The sequence below is a fragment of the Lutra lutra genome, chromosome 4 (assembly GCF_902655055.1).
Source record: "Lutra lutra chromosome 4, mLutLut1.2, whole genome shotgun sequence".
NCBI lineage: Eukaryota > Metazoa > Chordata > Mammalia > Carnivora > Mustelidae > Lutra > Lutra lutra.
Window position 1 is genome coordinate 82,047,366 of NC_062281.1, and position 22,812 is coordinate 82,070,177.

Here is a 22,812-nt window from a genome sequence, read left to right on the forward strand (position 1 = left end):
TTTTGAGAAATTATACATGTAATACATGAAAACAGCATCCTTCTATGTTCTGACTCACATTCCAGTTGATAAGTTTCCTATTAGTATTTAAATTGGTAAAGATTTAAAGTCACAGCAAAGGCGCAGAATTGGGTCATGGTCCAAATCTCTGGTCGGAAAGCACTGCCAATACCAGCTCTGGGGGAGAAGTGACAGAGCAAGATAGGAAGAATAACAGAAGAGAGCTTCAGAAATTTTGGATAATTTTGAGGAGTTAAAAAAACAATATAAATTGTTTAATCCTTCTTTAGGATTATAAATGTTTTCTTCTTGCATTTGTTTCTTTAAATTACAAAGAATACTGGTTTTATCACCACTAATCACCGTTATAATAAATTATTTTATTATATATATTTGAAATATTTTACGTTTGAAATATTTTACATAGTGCTTATCAAATAGATAAAAACTGAAAAAAAGTATGCAAAAGCTATAAGAGGAGAAATATAAATGTTGAAAGAAATCAAAAGGAAATTAAATAAATTTTTCTATATGTATAAATAAATAAATAAATAATTTTTTCTATATGTATAGAAAGATTCAATATTTTCAAGATGTCAGTTTTTCCAATTTTATTTATAGATTCAATGCAATCTAAATAAAATCCTAGCAAGTTATTGTATGGATATCAACACAATGATTTTGAAATTTATATAGAAAGGCAAAAAAAAAAAAAAAAAACAGAATAGCCAACACCATATTGAAGGAAAATAATCAGGGGGACTTATACTAGCCAACTTCAAGATTTAGTACACCTAGGGGCGCCTGGGTGGCTCAGTAGTTTAAGGCCTCTGCCTTCGGCTTGTGTCATGATCTCAGGGTCCTGGGATCGAGCCTGGCGTCGGGCTCTCTGTTCTGTGGGGGGCCTGCTTCCTCCTCTCTCTGCCAGTCTCTCTGCCTACTTGTGATCTCTGTCTGTTAAATAAATAAATAAATAAATAAATAATCTTTAAAAAAAAAAGATTTAGTACACCTAGTAAATGTACATCTAGTACTACATCTTACTGTCTAGTAATCTAGACAGTACGGTATTGGCAAAAGCATACAGAAAGGAATTAATGGAACAGAACAAAGAGCCCAGATCCACATCAATAGATTCACATCAATATAATCATATGATCTTGGATAAGAGAACAAAGGCCAAGACAATGGAAAAATTAGAGATTTGAGAACTTTCTGCTTTTTTAATATAGGTAATAGCCATGTTTTTTTCCTGTGAATATTCTTTAAGCCATATCCTATAACTCTTGATCTTTTAAAAAATTCATCTCAAAGTCCTTGTTATTTCATCATGTGATTTTTCTTTAATTCATTGGTTATTACAATTTTTTATTAATAAATATTTGTTAATTTCCCACTGTTTAAAAAATTTAATCCCATTCTATCAGAGGACATGTGTATGATTTCAGCATTAAGATTTCTTTGATGAAGTAGAATATGGTTTAACTGGAGAATATTTAATGTGCACTCAAAATGAGTGTGTATTTTGTGTTGGTTCGTTGGGACCATCTATCAATGTGCATTAGTCGAGAGAGAAATAGTGTTACTAAACTTTTTTTTTTTATATTTTCCATAAATCTGCTAAGTTGTTTTACTTATTATTAAAGGGTGTGTTAGATCTCCCCTCAGTTCTATCAGTTTTGCATCATGTTTTTCAGGGTTCTATTCTTGGTACATGTTTTTAACTGTTATATTTTCTCATTGACTTTTATCATTATAAAAATATCTCTTATTTCTATTGATTTGTTTCTATTTTTGCTGATACCATAAATCTACTTCAGCTTTCTGATAATTATTGTTTGCATGGTATATTATTTTTCATTCCTTCACTTTCAACCTATTTATAAATCTTTATATAAAGTTTGTCTCCTATGGATGATACATTTTTCTTTTTTTATAATGTTGAGTTTTATTAAGAATTAATTATTCATTTTGGACTTGCAATGGAAACTCTAATATATTGATAAGATAACTGTGTGAGCAGCATTTAACTGGTTGACACAATGTTAAGTTTTATGGACACAGAGTTAAATATCCATTTTGATTCTTCAGTTCCTTCTATTTTTTTTTAATTCAATCTAGGTTTGTTTTTGTTTTTGGTTTTTTTCTTCTTCCAAATTTGTATTTACTTAGCCCATCCTCCACTGTCATCCCTCTATCAATCCTCAGTTTGTTCTTTATTGTTATGAGTCTTTTATGGTTTGCCTCTTTCTTTCTCACTTTTTTCCCTTTCCCATTTGTTCAACTCTTTTCTTTATTAAATTCCATGTATGAGTGAAATAATATGGTATTTGTCTTTCTGTGGCTTATTTTGTTAAGCATAATATACTCTAGCTACATCCACATCATTGCAAATGGCAAGATTTTTATTATTTTTGATGGTTGAGTAATATTCTAGTGTGTGTATATGTGTGTGTGTGTGTGGTGTGTGTGTGTGTATCACTTCTTTATCTATTCAGCATTAGCACTCTCTCCATAGTTTGACTGTTGTTGGTAATACTGCTGCTGTAAACATTGGGGTGCATGTGTCCCTTCAAATCAGTATTTTTGTATTTTGAGGTAAATACCTAGTAGTGCAATTGCTGGGTCATAGGGTAGTTTGATTTTTAACTTTTTGAGGATCCTCCATGCTGTTTTCTGGAATGGTTGCACCAGTTTGTGTTCCCACCGACAGTTTAAGAGAGTTCCCTTTCTCTGCCTCCTCATCAACATCTGTTGTTCCTTGTGTTGTTAATTTTAGTCATTTTGACAGGTGTGAGTTGAGGTGGTATCACATAGTGGTTTTGACTTTTATTTCCCTGAGGATGAGTAATGTTGAGCCTTTTTTCATGTGTTTGTTAACCATCTGGAGGTCTTCTTTAGAAAAATCTATATTCATTTCTTCTGCCCATTTCTTAACTGGATTATTTATTTCTTGGGTATTGAATTTGTTAAGTTCTGGATACTAACCCTTTATTAGATATTTCATTTGCAAATATCTTCTCCCATTCTGTAGTCTGCCTTTTAGTTTCGTTGATTTTTTTCCTTCATTGTGCAGAAAGCTTTTTATCATGATGAGGTCCTGATAGTTCATTTTTACTTTTATTTCCATTGCATCAGGAGACTTTTCTAGTAAGAAGCTGCTATGGCCAAGGTCAATAAAGTTGCTGCCTCTATGATTTTGATGGTTTCCTGTCTTACATTTAGGTCTTTATTCCAATTTGAATTTACTTTTATGTATGGTGTAAGGAAGTGGTCCAGTTTCATTCTTATGCATATTGATGTCCAGTTTCTTCAACAACATTTGTTGAAGACATTGTCTTTTTTTCCATTAGATATTCTCTCCTGTTTTATCAAAGATTAGTTGACCAGATTGTCCTTGGTCCATTTTGGGGTTTTCTGCTCGATTCAATTGATTTATGCATCTGTTTCTGTGTCATTACCATACTATCTTGATGATTATAGCTTTGAAATAGAGCTTGAATCCCATAACTGTGATACCTCCAGTTTGCTTTTCTTTTTCAGGTTTGCTTTGGCTATTTGAGGTCTTTTTTGGTTTCATAAAAAATATAGGATTATTTGTTATAGCTCTGTGAAAAGTGGTGGTACTTTGATAGAGACTGCATTAAATGTGTAGACTGTGTTGGGTGTTACAGACATTTTAACAATATTTGTTCTTCCAATCCATGAGCATGGGATTTTGTCCCATTTCTTTATGTCCCAATTTCTTTCATAAGTATTCTATAGCTTTCATAATACAGATATTTTACCTCTTTGTGGGGTTTATCCCTAGGCATCTTATGGCTTTTTCATGGAATTGTAAACGGGATCAATTCTTTGATTTCTCTTTCTGCTTCCTCATTGTGGGTGTGTAGAAATGCAACAGATTTCTGTACATGATTTTATATACTGCAACTTTGCTGAATTCCTGTATTAATTCCAGTGAATTTTTGGGGGGAGGGGGCTGAGTCTTTCAGATTTTCTACATAGAATATTATGTCATCTACAAATAGTAAAAGTTTGACTTCTCCCTTGTGGTTTGGATGCCTTTTATTTCTTTTTGTTGTCTGATGGCTGAGGCTAAATCTTCCAGTACTATGTTAAATAATAATGGTGAAAATGGAGATCCCAGTATTTCTCCTGACCTTAGAGGAAAAGCTCTGTTTTTCCCCATTGAGGATGACATTAGTTGTGGGTCTTTTGTATATGGCTTTTAAGATGTTGAGTTATGTTCCATCTATACCTTTTTGGTTGTGAGTTTTTATAAATAATGTGTGCTCTATTTTGCCAAATGCTTTTTCTGCATCTATGGAAAGGATCATATGGTTCCTATCTTTTCTTTTGTTAATGTGGTGTATCATGTTGATTGATATGTGAATATTGAACCACACTTGCAGCCCAGGAATAAATGCCACTGGATTGTGGTGAATAATTCTTTTTATATACCATTGGATTTGATTTGCTAGTATCATATCAAGAAATTTTGCATCATATTCCTCAGGATATTAGCTAAAAATCTCCTTTGTACTGTGGCCCTTCATTTGGTTTTGGATTCAAGGTAATGCTGGCCATGTAGAATGAGTTTGAAAGTTTTCCTTCTATTTCTATTTTTTAGAAAAGTTTGAGAAGTATGGGTATTAAGTCTTCCTTAAATATATGGTATAATTCCCCTAGATAGCTATCTGGCTCTGGAGTTTTGTTTGTTGGGAGATTTTTAATTACTGATTGAACTTCTTTGCTGGTTAGGGGGTCGGTTCAAATTTACTATTGCTTCCTGTTTCAATTTTGGTAGTTTGTTTTTTTTCTAGGAATTTGTCCATTTCTTCCAGATTTCCCAGTGTGTTGGCATATAATTTTGCATAATATTCAATTGCAATTGTATTTCTTCAGTGTTGGCTGTGATCTCTCCTCTTTCATTCATGATTTTATTTATTTGGGTCTTTTCTCTTTTCTCTTTGATAAGTCTGGCTAGGAGTTTGTCAATTAATTCTTTGAAAGAACCAGCTCTTGGTTTCATTGAATTCTACTGTTTTGTTTGTTTGTTTGTACATTTTTTAAAAATTTCTGGTCTAATCTTTATTACTTCCCTTCTTTTACAACTTTATTTCTGTTCCTTTTCTAGCTCCTTTAGGTGAAAAGTTAGATTGTGTATTTGAGACTTTTCTTGTTCTTAAGTTGTGCTTATAATGCTATATACTTCCCTTTTAGGACAACCTTTGCTGTAGCACAAAGGTTTGAACTATTTTTCATTTTCATTTGCTCCTATGTATTTTTTTTATTTCTTCTGTAATTCCTGGTTTTAACCCATTCGTTCTTAAATAGGTTTACTTTAACCTCCATGTATTTATGGTTTTTCCAATTTTTTCCTTGTGGTCAACTTCAAGTTTCATAGCATTGTGGTCTGAATATATGCATGGTATGATCTCAATCTTTTTATTGAGGGCTAATTTGTGAGCTCTTCTGGAGAATGTTCCAAGTGCACTTGAAAAGAATGTATATTCTCCTGTTTTAGAATGAAATGTTCTGAATATATCTCCAAGTCCATCTGGCCCATTCAAACCTTATTGATTTTCTGCCTAGATGATCTGTCCATTGCCATGGTGGGTGTTTAAGACCCCCACTATTATTGTATTGTTATCAATGAGTTTCTTTATGTTTGTTATTGGTCGATTTATATATTTGGGTGCTCCCAAGTTGGAGGCATAAATATTTACAGTTGTCAGATGTTCTTGATGAATATACTATTTAATTATGATAAGATGTCCTTTTTCATCTCTCATTGCAGTCTGGTTTAAAATCTAATTTGTCTGATATAAATACAGCTACTCTGGTTTTCTTTTGGCATATATTAACATGATAGATGGTTCTCCATCCCCTCTCTTTCCATCTGCAAATGTCTTTGGGTCTAAAATGAGTCTGAGTGTTTTGTAGACAGCAGAGAGATAGGTGATGCCCTATGTCTTTTGATTAGAGAATTTAGTCCATTTACATTCAGAGTGATTATTGATAGATATGAATTTAATGCTCTTGTGTTACCTGTAAACTTTGTGTTTCTCGTGATGTTCTCTGTTCCTTTCTAAATTTTGTTGCATTTGGTCATTCTTTCCCCACTCACTTTAATTTTTCATACTGGACTGGTATAGTGTTCATGAACTCCTTTAGTTTTTGCTTGTCTAGGAAACTCTTCGTCTCCCCTACTCTGAATGACAACCTTGCTGGATGAATATCCTTAGTTTGATATTTGTCCCATTCATCACATTGAATATATCATGCCACTTTTTTCTTACCTGCTAAGTGTCTGTGGGCAGATCTGCTGCAAACTTGATCTGTCTTCTCTTGTAGGTTAAGGACTGTTTATCCCTTACTGCTTTCAGGATTTTTCCTTGTCTTTGTATTTTGTGAATTCAACTATCATATGTCTTGGTGATGGCTGGTTTTTGTTAAATTTAATGGGAGTTCTCTGTGCTTTTGGATTTTAATATCTATTTCCTTACCCCAATTAGGGACATTTTCCAGCTATGATTTGCTCAAATAAACCTTCCACTCCTTTCTCTTTCTCATCTTCTGGGACTCCCTTGGTACAAATGTTATTAAACTTTAAGAGAGTTGCTGAGTTCCCTAAGTCTACATTTGTGAGCTAATATTTTTCTTTCCTTCTTTTTTCAGCTTCATTATTTTCTGTATTTTTAATCTTCTGTATTATTGATTCATTTCTCCATTTTGTCCATCCTCATCATCATTGTATCCAGTCAGTTTTGCATCTCAGTGATAGCATTTTTTATTTTAGCCTAACTAGTTTTCAGTTCTTTAATCTCTGCAGTAAGGGATTCTCTATGTGTCTATGCTTTCTTCAAGCCCAGACATTTTATTTGTATCTGTATTGATTAAATCCCTGGCCATGACTTCTTCTTTTTCTTTCTTTTGGGGTGAATTCCGCCATTTTGTCATTTTGTCTAGGACACTCATTTATTTTTTATTTATTTATGGCTTTATATATTTATGTATGCATTTATTTATTTATTTATTTATTTATTTTATTTAGGAAAACCTGTGTTAGGGAGTTGTGTTGGTCTTCTTGGGCTGGGGCCTGCTGCACTGATTCTCAGGTGGACTTGCCCAGGTGAAGATTCACCTGCAGGGCAGGGGTAGGATGAGGAGGGGTTGTTGTAAGCTGTTCCAGGCTCCACTGTGTGGGAGGCCACAGTAAGGCTTGAGATGAGGACCAAACCAGGCCCTGACTTGTGCCTCCTTTAAAGGCTGAATAGCCGAACAAAAGGCTTAGGTTGATAAAGTCGAGTAGCACTGAGAAAGGGTCTGTGCTATGTATTGTGCACTTGCCTATGTGACTTCCCACATGTTTGCTAGTCAGATAGAGACGATTTGGCCGGGGTCAGAAATTCTTAGCTGGTCCTTGCTGTCCTTGCACGGGCTATAGACTATACAATTGCAAGACTGTGCTATGCTTACATAAACTATGTCTTGAGTGGCCTTGAAGTCAGTACATCTGGCGCTAAAAGGTCTGCTATTGGTGCTTGGGAAATAGATAATGGGAAAGCTTGAAGGATTTTCTGTGCATGTTGCAAACTCTTTAGTAATCAGCTAAAAAGAGATACTTTCTTATGATTGTTTCTGTTAGCTATATAATGCCTTGCTGCCTTGAATAAAATTGGCACTATTGGACATCCTCCTTGGTGCTCCTCCTGCCCCCATCTCTTTGTCTCTTAATTTCTTTTCAGCATCCTCTTACCCTCTCAACCCTGGTCGATTTGTTGCACCGGCCGCAACACCACTGTGTTGCTCACTGAGGTTGGATAGTGTTGATGGGGTGGGGTGGTGTGCAGGTGCCAGGGAATTGCGATGCCCCACTCTCCCATTCCAAGGTTGGGAAGTTTGTAGCTGTCACTTTTCAAGAAGACTTCACAGAATAGCAGTCACCCCTCTTGTGTCCCCAGCTTCCACCAGATCCCTGCCTTCACCCTGTGGGCATCAGCTATCCTCCTGCCAGGCAGCACAATACTCCTGTGTTTTATCTCAGGCAGATGGTTGGATTTCAAAACTCTAAATTTTAGAGATCCACACAGTGTGGACCCATGCTGATCCTCTGGGGGAGGATCTGGCAGCATTTTTGCAATTTGCTGGTTTGTCCCAGCAATTGGTTGTGTGACTGAACAGTGTTCAGAGTTTATGGTAAAGTGCAGCCAAATCCCTACATCAAGGTTTGCTGCCCTCAGCTGATGTCACTGTTCCTATGCTAGTGAAGAGGGCAGCTCAATGGTGCCTGCCAGGTCTTCTGTCCCTAGAGGCCATGCCATCACTCAGAATTGCACTTGGAGGTGAACTGTTTCTCCCATTGTGACCCAGGGAATCCTCAGAACACACTGCCTGCTCCCAGGTCTCTATCTTCCTTCCCCACTGGAGCACTACCAAGCCATCCAGGCAGGACCGTGACAATGGTGCAGACCTCCAAAGCTTCAGACTTCTCACTCCACTGTTTGTAAAAACTTTCAGTACTCATCCCCTATCTTTTTCCCAGTCAGTGATTTTGTGGAAGAGTTTTTCTTCTGCAACCCCTGCATGTATTTTTATTCTTTATCCCTTTCTTTCTCACTCTTCTCCAATCAGGGCTCCCTCCTTTTCACAGAATCTGCAGTTCTTTTCTCCCCAAGTCAACTCTCTGTTGCTTCTACCATCCATGGTGTGGTTCTTTTACCACCTCAAGTTGTGAAGTTTTACTTTCTCAGTCTTCAGATCAATTTCTTGGCGGTTCAAAATGATTTAATATTTATCTGATTGTGTTCAAGGGATGATGCAAGCTGAGGGTCCCCCTATTCCTCCACCATCTTAACTCCTTTTTCTTTAGCCAGTCTGTCAGTCTCTGCTTTTTTGTTTGGGTTAACTATTCATGTTTAATGATATTATTGATATAGTTGGATACACATGTGCTATCTCTTTTCTGTTTATTTTCTATATGTAACTTTTTTCTCTCTTCCACTCTTCCTTTTTTAAATTTAGTCATTATTTCTGAATGTAATATTTTTCTTCATATACTGATCTTTAATTATATTTTAAATTATTGGTTATTCTTAGAGCTTAAAATATATATCTTAACCTATCAAAATTCACTTCAGATTTATATTAACCTAATTTGAGTGACATAACTCCTATATAACTTAATTGCTTGCCCTTGTTTTTCTTCCCTTTATTATAATACATATTATGTATATATAGGTTACTATAAAATACATTACTATAATTATTGCTTTATTTAAGCATGATATATATTTGTACCGTTGAAAAGCAGAGAGAAGAACAAATATGTATTTGCTACATATTTTTGTCAGCTATGTTTTTGTTATGTTATGTCACCGTTTACCATATTTTTTTGTTTCTATGGCTTCAAATTACTCTTTATAATCATTGCTTTACTTAAATATAGCTTTGTTCCAGCCCAATTATTTTGTGCTTCTTTGTCAAATATATTTATTTTCTATATATTATTAAACCAACAATACAATTATATATACGTTGCATCATGCAATTGCTTTTTAATCAGTTACTAAAATAAAGGGGAAATATAATTATATTGTATTTTGTAATAATATCCTACATGCTAAATTTCTGGTGATCTTTATTTTTTGTGCATATTCATAATACAGTCTGGTGTTAAGATATATTTTTTTACCTCTAAAAATAACGAATAATTTAAAACATAATTAAAGATCAGGTAATCTTCTTTCTTGTGCATATTCAAAATACTTTTTCAACTCAAAGAATTTCCTTTGACCTGCCTTTTAAGGTGGATCTACAATAACAAATTCTGTTTGTGTTTTTGTCAATAGATACACTTCACCTTCTTTTTTTTAATTTTATTGACAGATAATTAAGGCACAGAGTTATATTAGTTTTAGGCATACAGTAAAATAATTTGCTAATTCTTTTTTGTAAGATTTTATTTATTTATTTGACAGAGAGAGAGTACAAGCAGGGGTAGCAGCAGGGAGAGGGAGAAGCAGACTCCTTCTGAGCTGAGACCCCAACGTGGGGCTTGATCCCAGAAGGTGGGATCATGACCTGAGCTGAAGGCAAATGCTTAATGGACTGATCCACCCAGCCAACCCTGATTCAATAATTCTATACATTATTCAGGGCTTGCCACAATAGGTGTGGTCACCATCTGTCATCAAACAACATCATTACAAGATTATTGACTACATTTCCTCTGCTGTACTTTCATCTTTGTGACTCATTTATTTTATAGCTGGAAGTTTTTACCTCTTAATCCCCTTTCTTTCAGCCATCCTCTTACCTACCTCCCCTTTGGTAACTACCAGTTTGTTCTCTGTATTTAGGATCCTGTTTTGGTTTTTGTTTTGGAGTCCACATACAAAAGAAATCATATAGCATTTTTCTTTCTCTTTGTCACTTATTCACTCAGCATAATACCTTCTAGATCCATCCATATTGCTGCAAATGACAAGAGTTCATTCTTTTTTTAATGACCAAATAATATTCCACCATATATATATATATATATATATATATATATATATATATGTGTGTGTGTGTGTGTGTGTATTATATATATATATATATATATAATACATATACATATACTTCTGTGTGTGTGTGTGTGTACACACACACACCACAAATTCCTAGAAAAAAACATAAGCAGTGATCTTTCTGACATCAGTTGTAGCCACATTTTTCTAGATATGTCTCCCTGGGCAAGGGAAACAAAAGCAAAAATAAATGGGAGTATACAAAATAAAAGGCTTTTAGACAGTGAAGGAAACAATCAACAAATGATAAGATGACCTATTGAAGGAGAGAAGATATTTGCAAGTGATATATCTGATAAGGAGTTAATATAAAAAATATACAAGGAAATTAAACAACTCAACACCAAAAAAAGCAAATAATTCATTTTAAAAAGGAGCAGAGGACTTGAATATATATTTTTTAAAAAGAATCTAAGCAGATGGCCAACAGACACACAAAAAGGTGCTCAACATCATCAGTCATCAGGGAAATGCAAATAAAAGCCATAAGGACATATCACCTTCTACCTATCACAATAGCTAGAATCAAAAACACAAAATATAACAAATGTTGGGGAGGATGTGGAGGAAATGTAACCCTTATGTTCTGTTGGTGGCAATGCAAATTGATGCAGTCACCTTTATTTTTGAAATATAGCTTTAGTACAATAGTATAGTATAATAGTACAATATAGTATAATCCTGGTTAGATTTTTCCTTCAGCACTTTAAATATATCTTTTTTGCTCCACTATTTTTGCTGAGAAGTAAAAGTTAAATCTTACTCAGTTTCCTTTGTATATGATAAATCATTTTGCTTTTGCTTTTTTCTTTTTTGTGTGTGTGTATTTGTTTGTTTTCTTTCTGGTCTTTGCCTTTCAACATTTTGATTATAATATATCTAAGTGTGTAAATCTGTGTTTATTTCATTTGTAATCCATTGAGTTTTGTGTGTATAATTTAAAGTTTTCATTTTAAATTTGGAAATATTTCCAGACATTTTATCTTCAAGTATTTTTCTTCTTTCTCTTCTTTCCATTTGCTATTCCCACATGTATTTGATGATGTAATTAATTATGTCCACAATTGTGAATCTTTGTTTTATTTTTGCATTTTGTCTTTGCCATCAAATTGACTAATATTAATTAATCCTTCATAGACAGTGTCAGTTCCAGTTCCAGTTAATTCAAATCTACAGTTGAGCCCTTGTGAATCTTTCACTTTGGTTTTTTTATTTCTTAACTCCAGATTTTCCATTTGGTGCTTTTTAAAAAATAATTTATATATCCTTATTGATAGCCTTTATTTGATTAGAAATTATCCTCCCTTCCAGGAATTCTTTAAATAAAATGCTCTTTATTATTTGAACATTTTATAATTACTGCTTTGCAATATTTGCCTGCAGTTTCTGTTGCATGCTTTTCCTTCACCAAATGCCCCACTCCCAGTGTATGGGTCATGTCTCATTGTTCTTTCCTTTTTTGGGGGGGGGCATGTTTTAACCATTTTTGGTGTTGAAAATTGAACATTTTAGAGAATGCAGCAAATATGAATACTGTAAATCTCCCTCACACAACATAATCTAGGGTCTGTTGTTGCTCTTGTTTACTAATTTATTTTTTAGTATTTGGCTAGACTATTTCAGTATAACCTATTTTACCCAAATTGTGCTCCCTTTTATGTCACTATATAAAAATTTCAGCCATATTTGTTACTTTTTCTAGATTTTTTTTGTTTGTTTGTTTGTTTGTTTGCTTGTTTTTGTCCTTTTACTTTTTTGGAGGGGTTATGTTTTTCATTATTTTCTTGACTTCTCTGGTTTTAAATGAACAGTTTATATAATTCCATTTTTTCTCCTTCCCTTAATATATCAATTATACTCCTCCTTTTAATTATTTAGTGATGGCTCTTAACTATTCCAAATCTACTTTCAAATATCACTACACCACTTCACAAGTAGTCCAAGTACCCTTACCCCATAACAAAGTATCCCCAATCTCTCCATTGTATTCCTTACAAAATTGTGGTTAGTCACTTCACTTATCCATATATATATATATATGTATATATATACATATATATATATTCACTTATTCACTTTTATTTCTATGAATATAATCACTATGTATTTTTTGCTATTGTTATTTTGAAGAAACTTTCATCTGTGCAATGAATGAAGAATAAGAAAAAATAAAAGACCTTATTATATATTCACATATTCTTTCTCTACTGTCCTTTTTTTTTTAATGCAGATCCAAGTTTCTGACATATATCTTTTTTTTGCTTTCTGAAGAACCTGGGGCAAAGCAGGTATATTAGTGACAAATTCCCTCAAAGTTTGTTTGAGAAAGTTTTTATTTATTCTTCCTTTAAAGAATAATTTTACTGAATACAATATTGCAGGTCTCTGGGGTTATTTTAGTTCAACACATTTAATATTTAATTCTATTCTCTTCTTGTTTACATGGTTTCTGAAGACTGACGAACTTATACTTGCCTTCTATAAATAAAGTGTTTTGTCTGGCTTTCTTCAAGATATTTACTCTTTGTTTAAAAGTGTTAAGTTTTCTGCAGTTTAAATTTATTATGTCTAGGCGAGGATTTTTCTTATCTATATCTTGAGTGGTGTTCTCTCAGATTCTAGATCCATGGTTTTGTTTGAATTATTAAATTTGTAAAATTCTGTTAATGGCCTCAAACATTTCTTCTGTAGATTTTTTCTCATCTTTTTGTATTCTAATTATGCATAAGACACATTTCTCAAATATTCTTTCTTTTTATTTATTTGTTTTCTTTCACATATCAGTCTTGGGAGTTTCCATTAATATTTCTTCATTCTTACCAATTTCTTTAGTTGTGGCCAGTGTATTGATGGGCCTAAGGCATTCCTTATTTCACATACAGTTTTTGATTTCTAGGATTTTTCATTGGTTCTTAAAATTGTCAATTACCCATCTGTCCTTGCATTTTGTCCACTTTTTCACTGGAGCTTTTAGCAAAGCAGCCATATTTATTTTAAATTCCAAGTCTGATCATCCTAACTTCCCTGTCATTTGTAAGTCTGGATTTGAGTATTGCTCTGTCACTTCAATTCGTGGGTGGGTTTTTATTTTCTTCTTTAGTATGCCTTAATAACTTTCTGTTAAAAGCCATACATGACGCTCTGAGTAAAAAGTAACTGAGAGAAGTAGGAATTTAGTGTGGATTTTTATGTTTATCTAAAAATTAAGCTGTGTTTAATGTTTGCTGCAATTGTAGGTATTGAAAACTAAAATTTGCTCTTGTTTTTCTTCCCTTATTTTCTTTGGGTTTCCCTGGAGTATTCTTAAATAATGTCTGAAATGTACCATACTTTCAGTTGTATTACTCTGTTATTATGTTGGAGCCCTACATGTGGTGGTAAAATATGGAGGCTGGTATTGGGGAAGCTTTCTGTAGTCTTATAATTATATCTCAGTCTTTTAATGAGCCTGTGCTGTTTTCCTTCCCTCACTTAGAAGGCTACAGTGGGATGCAGTTAGGTAGGTCATTTAGGGTCCAGTAAAATAGTTTTTCTCAGAGAAAGCCTTGCTAAGGAGAACAAAAAGCTGTGGGCTGATTTCAGAATGGTTACTTTTCCCTTTTCTCTGCCAGAAAAAGATGACTTCCTCTGAGAATCACTGTGAGAACCTGGTAGGGCTCTTTGAGGTAAACTCATAATTTTAATAATTTTTACTTGAAGTTCAGTATATGGTACTTTTAAAGTTAATTTTTGTAAATAATGTATGATCCTCTTAAAGTTAATTTTTGTATATAGTGGGAGGTAAATGTCACAAATTTTTTTTTTCAAATAACATTTAGTTGTTGCAGCATGATCTATTAAAAACAAATTTTATGCCCTTTGGAATTACCCTGTCACCTTTGTAAAATATTATTTGGTCATATATGTGAGGATCAATTTTGGTTTTTCTGTTGTCTTCCATTGAACAGGGAATTTACCCTTGTATTCAAACTGTTTTGATTGCTTTACCTTTATAGTAAGTCTTGAAATCATATAGTGTTTAGTCCTCCAACAAATTTTACTCTTTCAAAAATTTTTTGGTATTCTACATCCTGCATATTCATATAAGTTTTACATGCAGTTTGCTCATTTCTACAAAAGCACTTTTAGTATTTTTATTTTATTGGATTTACATAGAATCTGTAGGCCAGTTTGCAGAGAATTTTTATCTTACGAATAGTGAATTATTAATTCATGACTATGTCATATTTTGATTTTATATGTAAATTTGGATTTCTCTGGACTGTTCTGTAGTTTTTAGCTTAACATTTTTCAGTCATTTTATTAAATTCAAATATTTCATGTTTCAGAGTTATATTATAAACAATATTTTTCAAATTGGAATTCCTGAATTTTTATAGCTCTTATTTAGAAATACAACTGATTTCTGCATAGTAATCTTGTGTTCTAGGATTTTGCTAAACTCATTCATTTTCTCTAGAAACATTGCTGTAGAATTTCTGGGATATTCCAGGTATAGAATAACATTATCTGCAGATAACACATTTGCTTTCTTTCTTTTTTTTTTTTTTTTATTCAGTCTGTATAAATTTCTTTCCCTTACTGACCCTTTACAATGGCTATGGCCTCCAAAACAGTTGTTAAACAGAATTACTATTACATTCTTTATCTTACCCCCTATCTTAGTGGGACAATAGTCACTTTTCATCAGTAAGTATCACATTTATTGTGCTTTATTAGATTAAGAAACTTCCATTCTATTTTTTATTTTCCTGCAGGTTGTACCATGAACAGGTGTCAAATTTTGCTAAATGATTACTATATCCCATTGACATAATTTGCCTTTTTTTCTTTTATTCTGTTAACATGGCAAAATACATTCATGATTTTTGACTTGTTAAACTGGACTTGCATTTGTAAAATAAACCTCCTTTTGTTATAGTATGTTATCTTTTTAATACATAACTAGATTCAAGTTGCCATATTTTGGTTACAAATTTTTACACCTATATTCATAAGAAATATTTTGAATTTAAGAAATATCTGAAATGTGTCCTTATTGCTTAAGATTATAATGTTCTTTTATTAAATCATCTAACTTATGTGACATCTTTATATCTTTTCCTCAATTCCTGATATTGGTAATTTGTACAATCTAGCTACAAATTTTGCTTCTTATAGAAGAAAAATATGTATAATTGTGTTTTTTATTTTTTGTTTATTTTCATTTTTAATAAATTCTGGTCTTATTTTTATTATTTTCTCTAACCACTTTAGTTTGTTCTTTTAGTAGCTTTTGTTAAATAAAAAAACTCAAACAAATAAATTTTAAAGGTCTGATTGTCTTTATTAATCAATTCATGAATTGGGTAGCATTCTGTCCAGTAAGTAGAGGGGAGTTCCAAAGGGTTACAAAAAAGACAGTTTTTAAAAGGTAGAAAGAGAATAGAAAAAAGGAAATTATTAGCAAAGAATCCATTGTTTTGGGTAAGGTTGTCTTCTCAAGGGGAACAGCAGGAGGTCTATTAATAAATTTCCTAGTGAGACCAGGAAATTTCTATGTTCACTAGTTAAAGGTTACATTACAGGCAGCTTGTAACTGAAGTTAGGTTAGGTATTAAGCCTTGGTTTACTGGCTTGGGGCCTTGACCACCATAATGCCATTTGGGCTTGTGGTTTTCGTTTTAACAACTCTGAAGTGGAAACTAAGACCATTGATTTTATAATTTAAGCACTTACTTCAGTTTTCCCTATAGTCACTATTTTTTGCTGTGTCCCACAAAATGTGAATGTTTTAAGTTTCATTTACATTCATTCAAAATATTTTCAGATTTTGTGATTTCTTTTTTGAGTCATGCATTCTTTAGAAACATTTTATTAAATTTCCAGATATTTGGTGGTTTCCAATATATCTTTTGGTTAAATCTTTATAATTTAAAACCTTTGTTTTAAGATAATGTATTTAGTATAATTTCAGTTATTTGTACTTATTTAAAATATTATTTATATTGGCTTGCTTCTATTGTTATCTCTTTTCATTCACTGTTCTTACATTTTATGTATCTATTATATTGTCAAGGCCTAACTAATTTACTTCTACTTAGCTATTGTATGTTTAATTTCTAGAAATATTCTTTTGTTTATTATTATATCATCCATTTCTCCTTTTTTATTTTCTTGTTTTTCTCTGAATCTTTAAGCAATGAGCACATTCATAACAGATGTTGGAAAGTCTGTCTGCTAAATCTACCTTTTTTTGTAATTTCTTATTTGTTCCTATATGTTAGATTTATCTCCTTCCCAGTGTTTAGTATTTAATGGGATGTTACAGATTGTCCTTTTTAAATTATTGTGAGTTTGTATTTTGTTTCCATTCTTAAAAACTTTGGCGTTTTAGGGCCAGGAAGTCAAGTGACTTTAAAGTCAGTTTAATCTTCTAAGCTTTATTTGAGTTAGTATGAAGTAGTCTATATTATGTGATAGTTATTCCTACGATTGAAGTGTGACATTTTTGGGGTTTCTACTGAATGCCTTGAGTGGTCAATCAATACTCCCTGCTCTGGCCTTTCATAGTTTGAACATCTAAGATATCACCTCGTGAAAGCTCTGGGAATTTTTCAGTTTATGTCTCCTGGCTCTTTATCAGTCTCATGGACTTTTGTTGTACACATTGCTAAGGGATCTCAAAAATAATATCCAAATAGATTTCATCACCTTCTCCACTAGTGATATAGCTCTAGTCACCAATATTCATTGTTTCGATTACTGCAAAAGCCTCCAGTCTAGCTTTTCTCTACTCAGCAGCCAGAATATTCCTTTTAAGACACAACTCATAGCATATCACTTTCATATTAGTCTGCTTGGGCTGCTATGGCAATATGGTATAGACTATTTGACTAAAAAGCAGACCTTTATTTATCACAGATCTGAAGAGCCCAAGATCAAGGTGCAAGCCTATGTAGTACCTGGGGAGACCCCTGTTTCTGGCTTGCAGTCACCTTCTTTCTGTGCCCTCACATAGCAAAGAATATAATTTTTCTCTCTTTTTATAAATCCATTAATTCCACCATGAGGACTTCACTCTCATATGAATTTGTAGGAATAGGATTCATGAAAGTGGGATATAATTCAGTCCACAGCAGCTTCTCTGAACATAAACTCTCCAAAGACTTCCCAAAGACTTATTACTTTTTGTAATAAACAAATTTAATTAGAGCTCATTCTTTCTCCATTGTTCTCTCTGCTATAAACATTCTGGTTTACTGCTATTCTTTGAATAAGTCAAACTTATCCTCACCTCAGGGCCTTATATTGATGTTATGCCCAATTTTTCGTGTCCGAGAGACCACCAAGGAGCCAACACCGATGCAATCACATGAGGGTTTATTTGACAAGCTTAAGCTTAGGCCCAAGTATACCCAACATAGCAGAGTAGGGACTTGGACCCTGAACCAGATTATAGTCAGAGTTTTTAAAGGCAGAGTGGGGGTGGACTCGGCAGTAGATAATTGGGCCACGATTGCTGGCTCAGCAGTAGGTGAGGACAAAGAGGATGTTCAGAAGGGCTATCAGGGTAAAAAAAAAACTGTCAGGATATTGGAGGCCTGGTTATTATCAAGTCAAGGCCATTTCTCCCTCTGATGAGGCACTAACATGACGACAATTGGGAGTTTCCTGGTGGAATGTCACATTTCTCCTATCAAGCGTTCTTGTTAGTGAGATTTAGGTTTAACTTTGTTTCCATTTTCTTCTGCCTCAGCCTCAGCCTCCTTCAGTTTTATGGATGGAAGGGCGATGTTAGGGCTAGAATCGAGGTGGGTACAGCCTTGTTTTTCTTGGCCTCCACATTGACTGTTACCTTTGCCTATAATTCTGCTCATATGGATCATATCATCAGTTTTCTCACTTCTCTGTGACCTTATCACAACCATAATTACCCTTCTGCTTTGTAATTAGCAATGCTCCACTTACCCAATGGACACTCTATTTTGCTTAACCTATTTATTTTTCTCCAAATGCATATCACCCTATGTTGTACATCTTAATTTGTTTACTCTCTTTTAGAAGAACTAAAATACAAATTTCTTAAGGATGAGGCTTTTTTTTCCCCCTCTTTTAATCATGACTACATGTAAAACTTTTGGAAGAATATTTGGAATGAATAAATCATTATAATAAACATTTGTTTAACTCATATATGAATAAACAGTTGTATAAAGAACATTCTTGGTACAGGGATCCCAATATCAAAGATACTAAGTCAGAAATAAGCTTGACAAAGACTTTAAGTCAGAAATAAGTTCCTTAAAAGTTGAATTACTCTTTTTTAAAATAATTTAAATTTTATTTATATGAGAGAGAAGAGAGAGAGAGAGCATGCAAGTGGGGGCAAGGGCAGAAGGAGTGGGGCAGAGGAGGAGGGAGAGGGACAAGCAGATTCCACACTGAGTGTTGCCAGATGTGGGGCTCAATCCCATGACCCTAAGATCATGACCTGAGCCAAAACCAAGAGTCAGACACTCAATGACTGAGCCACCCAGGTGACTCACATTACTCAACAGTGTATTGGCAAAGGGTAGAGAAGCATGAAATATACTCATAAGTAGATAATTAAGGAACTTGGGGACCAGGATAAGAAGCCTGGATTACATGAATGTGTATTTCAGAAAATGCTGTAGACAGGAGATGAATATATATGCACTGGTTTAGTGACTTAAAACCTGTCTCCAATATGATCATATGGATATGAATTTTGGGAGGACATAATTCAGTTCATACAGGTGTACAAAATCTCTACATATCAAATTGCAAAATGTTATTGACATAAAGAAATCTATGTAAATAAAGTGATTTTCCATGTTCATGGATTGGAAGTTTTAATATTCCAAACTTTTAATATTCCACAAATTCGTTCTAAGATAACTTCAATCCCCATCAAATCATAGGACATTCTTTTGGAGAAAATATGATTTTAAAATTTATAAAGAAATAAAAAAAAATAGTCCAGACAGTTTTGAAGAAAAAACATAAAATTGAAGAACTCTACTGCATACAAAAATCTTACTATGTAGTTATACTTTAAGTGTCCTATAGTAAGAATATAGTTTTGGGGGCGCCTGGGTGGCTCAGTGGGTTAAGCCGCTGCCTTCGGCTCAGGTCATGATCTCAGGGTCCTGGGATCGTGTCCCACATCGGGCTCTCTGCTCAGCAGGGAGCCTGCTTCCCTTCCTCTCTCTCTGCCTGCCTCTCTGCCTACTTGTGATCTCTGTCTGTCAAATAAATAAATAAAATCTTAAAAAAAAAAGAATATAGTTTTGACTAAGCAAAACATAGTAATAAGATAGATATATCATATCCAATATGATATGAATATCACATCCAATATCTATCTATCTATCTATCTATCTATCTATCTATCTATCATCTATATTTGGGAACTACCCTGCACAGCACTTAGGGCAGAGTGGTTTTTTTTCCCTTGGAATAAAAATTATCACCATACATTACCCTCATGTGCAAAAATCAGTTCAAGGTTGATTGTTAATATAAATGTGAAAGGGAAAACAATAAAGTTTCTAGAAGATTAAAAGAAGAGAAGAAAAGATCATGATATTATGGAAGGCAAGGATTTATTAGACAAGGAAAAATGACCTTCTTTGAGCTTGAGGGCAGCTTCACTTGAGTCTGTTGGTCTCTGGGTTGTGGGACATGACAGTGACATAGTTTCCCAAGGCTCGGGGCGACTTGCTCCAGTCAACAAGCTTCTCCTCCAGACAGCACACGATAGAGCCCCAGGGCATAGTGCCCACCGGGAGCACAATGCCTATGTTGTGCTGGGCCTTCTTGTTGCAATACACGAAGTGGTCAGTGTGGATTCCCTCCATGATGATGAACACCACCATCTGCTTCTTAAACTCGACGGATCCTGGAAGACAACCTTGGCAAGGGGTGCACCTGGGCTGGGTCATGGATGATGTCCTTCACGATGCCCTTGATGTAGTCCGGCCACTTGGTGAAGTGTTGGGGTGCAGATGCGCTGCCCCTTTGCAATGCTCCATGTGCACGCACAACACCGAGCCAACGTCATTTCTCTTCCCACGGACAACATGACCCATGGCGGTCTACTACGGAGTGCGGCTGGAAAAGGACTTTTTTTTTAATGTTTTTTAATAGGAAAACAAATATACAATTTAATTGGCTAAAAAGCAAATAACAATAAAAGAAAATGTTTCTGGTACAGGACGGCATGTATGAGTACCTGAATAATACAATATTAGCAATAGTGCAATAGTGTAACAATAGTTGCAACAGTTGCCATAGTGCAACTTTGAAGTATATATTGTTGACTGTCCATAGTCCACAAAGAGGACTTGATGAGGGAGGTATTTACAAAGAAATTTTACAGTGAGTTGTGGAGGAAATCTTCAATCCAGATATGGGTATGTTCACACATGATGAATCTACAAAATTCTTTTGGTTTTAAGCCATCCTCTTTTGAAACTGAAGGTCAGTTCACTCTGATTGGCATAGTGCTGGGTCTGGCTATTTATAATAACCATACTGGATATATATTTTCCCGTGGTTGTCTACAGGAAGCTAATGGGGGGAAAAGTAACTTTTCCTGACCTGGGAGAATCTCACCCTGTCCTATATCAGAGTTTAAACGATTTATTGGAATATGAAAGGAATGTGGAAGATGACATGATGATCACTTTCCAGACATCTCAAAGAGAGACTCTGGCAATCCCGTGATGTAGGATCTAAAGGAGAATGGTGATAAAATTCCAATTATGAATAAAAACAGGAAGGAATTTGTCAATCTCTATTCTGACTACATTCTCAATGAATCAGTAGAAAAAATAGTTCAAAGCCCTTTGGAAAGGTTTTCATATGGTGACCAATGAGTCTCCCTTAAAGTATTTATTCAGAGCAGAGGAAGTTTACTTGCCTATATGTGTATTTATTTAGGGCCTAGGAGTATGGAATTCAGCTGTGTGTTAGATATTGAAAATTTATAAAATAGAGACAAAACTTTTATTTTTAATTGGTTAATATTTTATTTTATTTTATTTTTAAAGATTTTATTTTTGTGTGCAAGTAAGAGAGAGAGCAAGCATGGGGGAGGGCTTCAGGGGGAGAGGGAGAAGCAGACTCCCTGCTGAGCATGATCCCAGGATCCTGGAATCATGACCTGAGTCAAAGGCAGAAGCATAACCAACTGAGCCACCCAGGTGCCCTACAATTTTATTTTTAAGTAATATCAACGCCTAACATGGGGCTCAAACTTACAGTCCTCATATCAAGAGTTGCATGATCAAACAGAAAAAAGAAAAAAAGAGAGAGAGAGAGAGAGAGAGAGATTTGCATGTTTTACTGACTGAGCCAGCCAGGCATTCCACAGAAAAACAAAATTTTTAGAAGTAAGCTTAATATTTGCCTCGTATTTATAGCAATTGACATGGAAGGGATTATAAATGTCAAAACTATATATGACACTAATGAGAAAAGCAGTGTGCTATCATGAAAACAGTAGGAATGAAAACCAATTTTACCTTGTTCCAATTCTTGTCCTCTCCACTCTTCTTTTATATTTTCAGTTTAAAATAATGATATTTTTAAAAAGGAGTTATAAAAAGGAAAACATCTTAACTGACTTAAATCCCCAGGTAAAACATGAAAAAAAAAGTGTTTCTTGACTAGACATTGAAGTATATGTATGTAAAATAGTGGTAACTGAAAAGAACAGGGAAAGACAACCCAGGAGAATGAATAGCAGCATCAGCTTATTACTTTTTTGGTTGCCTCTTAAGTTCCAGCTTGCAAACTTCAATAACACAAACTCACCTTGAAGGGCATTTGAAATCTAGGGTATTTTATGGAAATTTTTAATCAGAGGAATTAAAAAGGACTGTCATATAATTCATCATCAATACATAAGAGATAACAATTGTTGATATTTGTGACTAATTATATAAAGATACTGGGATAGGTAAAAAGTAACTGAAAAGAGTGATGAAATAAAAAGAAAACCTACATGTGTCAAAAATTATAGTTTGAAAGTTAATAATCATAATTTTGAGAATTAAGTCATATTTTTGATAAATGCCATACTGTGGCTTAAACATCCATCCTATTTAATGTAAATAGTAGTCAATTCCAGTTGCTAATGGTATCTTCACTGAAATAACAATGTGCTTAGTACCATGTTAGAATAATTTGGGACTGTTATTTAGAAATAAATGTAATTAGACGT

General features: G+C 33.9%; 1 pseudogene; it reads right to left on the reverse strand.

The window, feature by feature from the left end:
* Positions 1-20,171: 20,171 nt before the first annotated feature.
* On the reverse strand, positions 20,172-20,674 carry LOC125097296 (60S ribosomal protein L8-like; annotated as a pseudogene).
* Between the last annotated feature and the right edge of the window lie 2,138 nt (positions 20,675-22,812).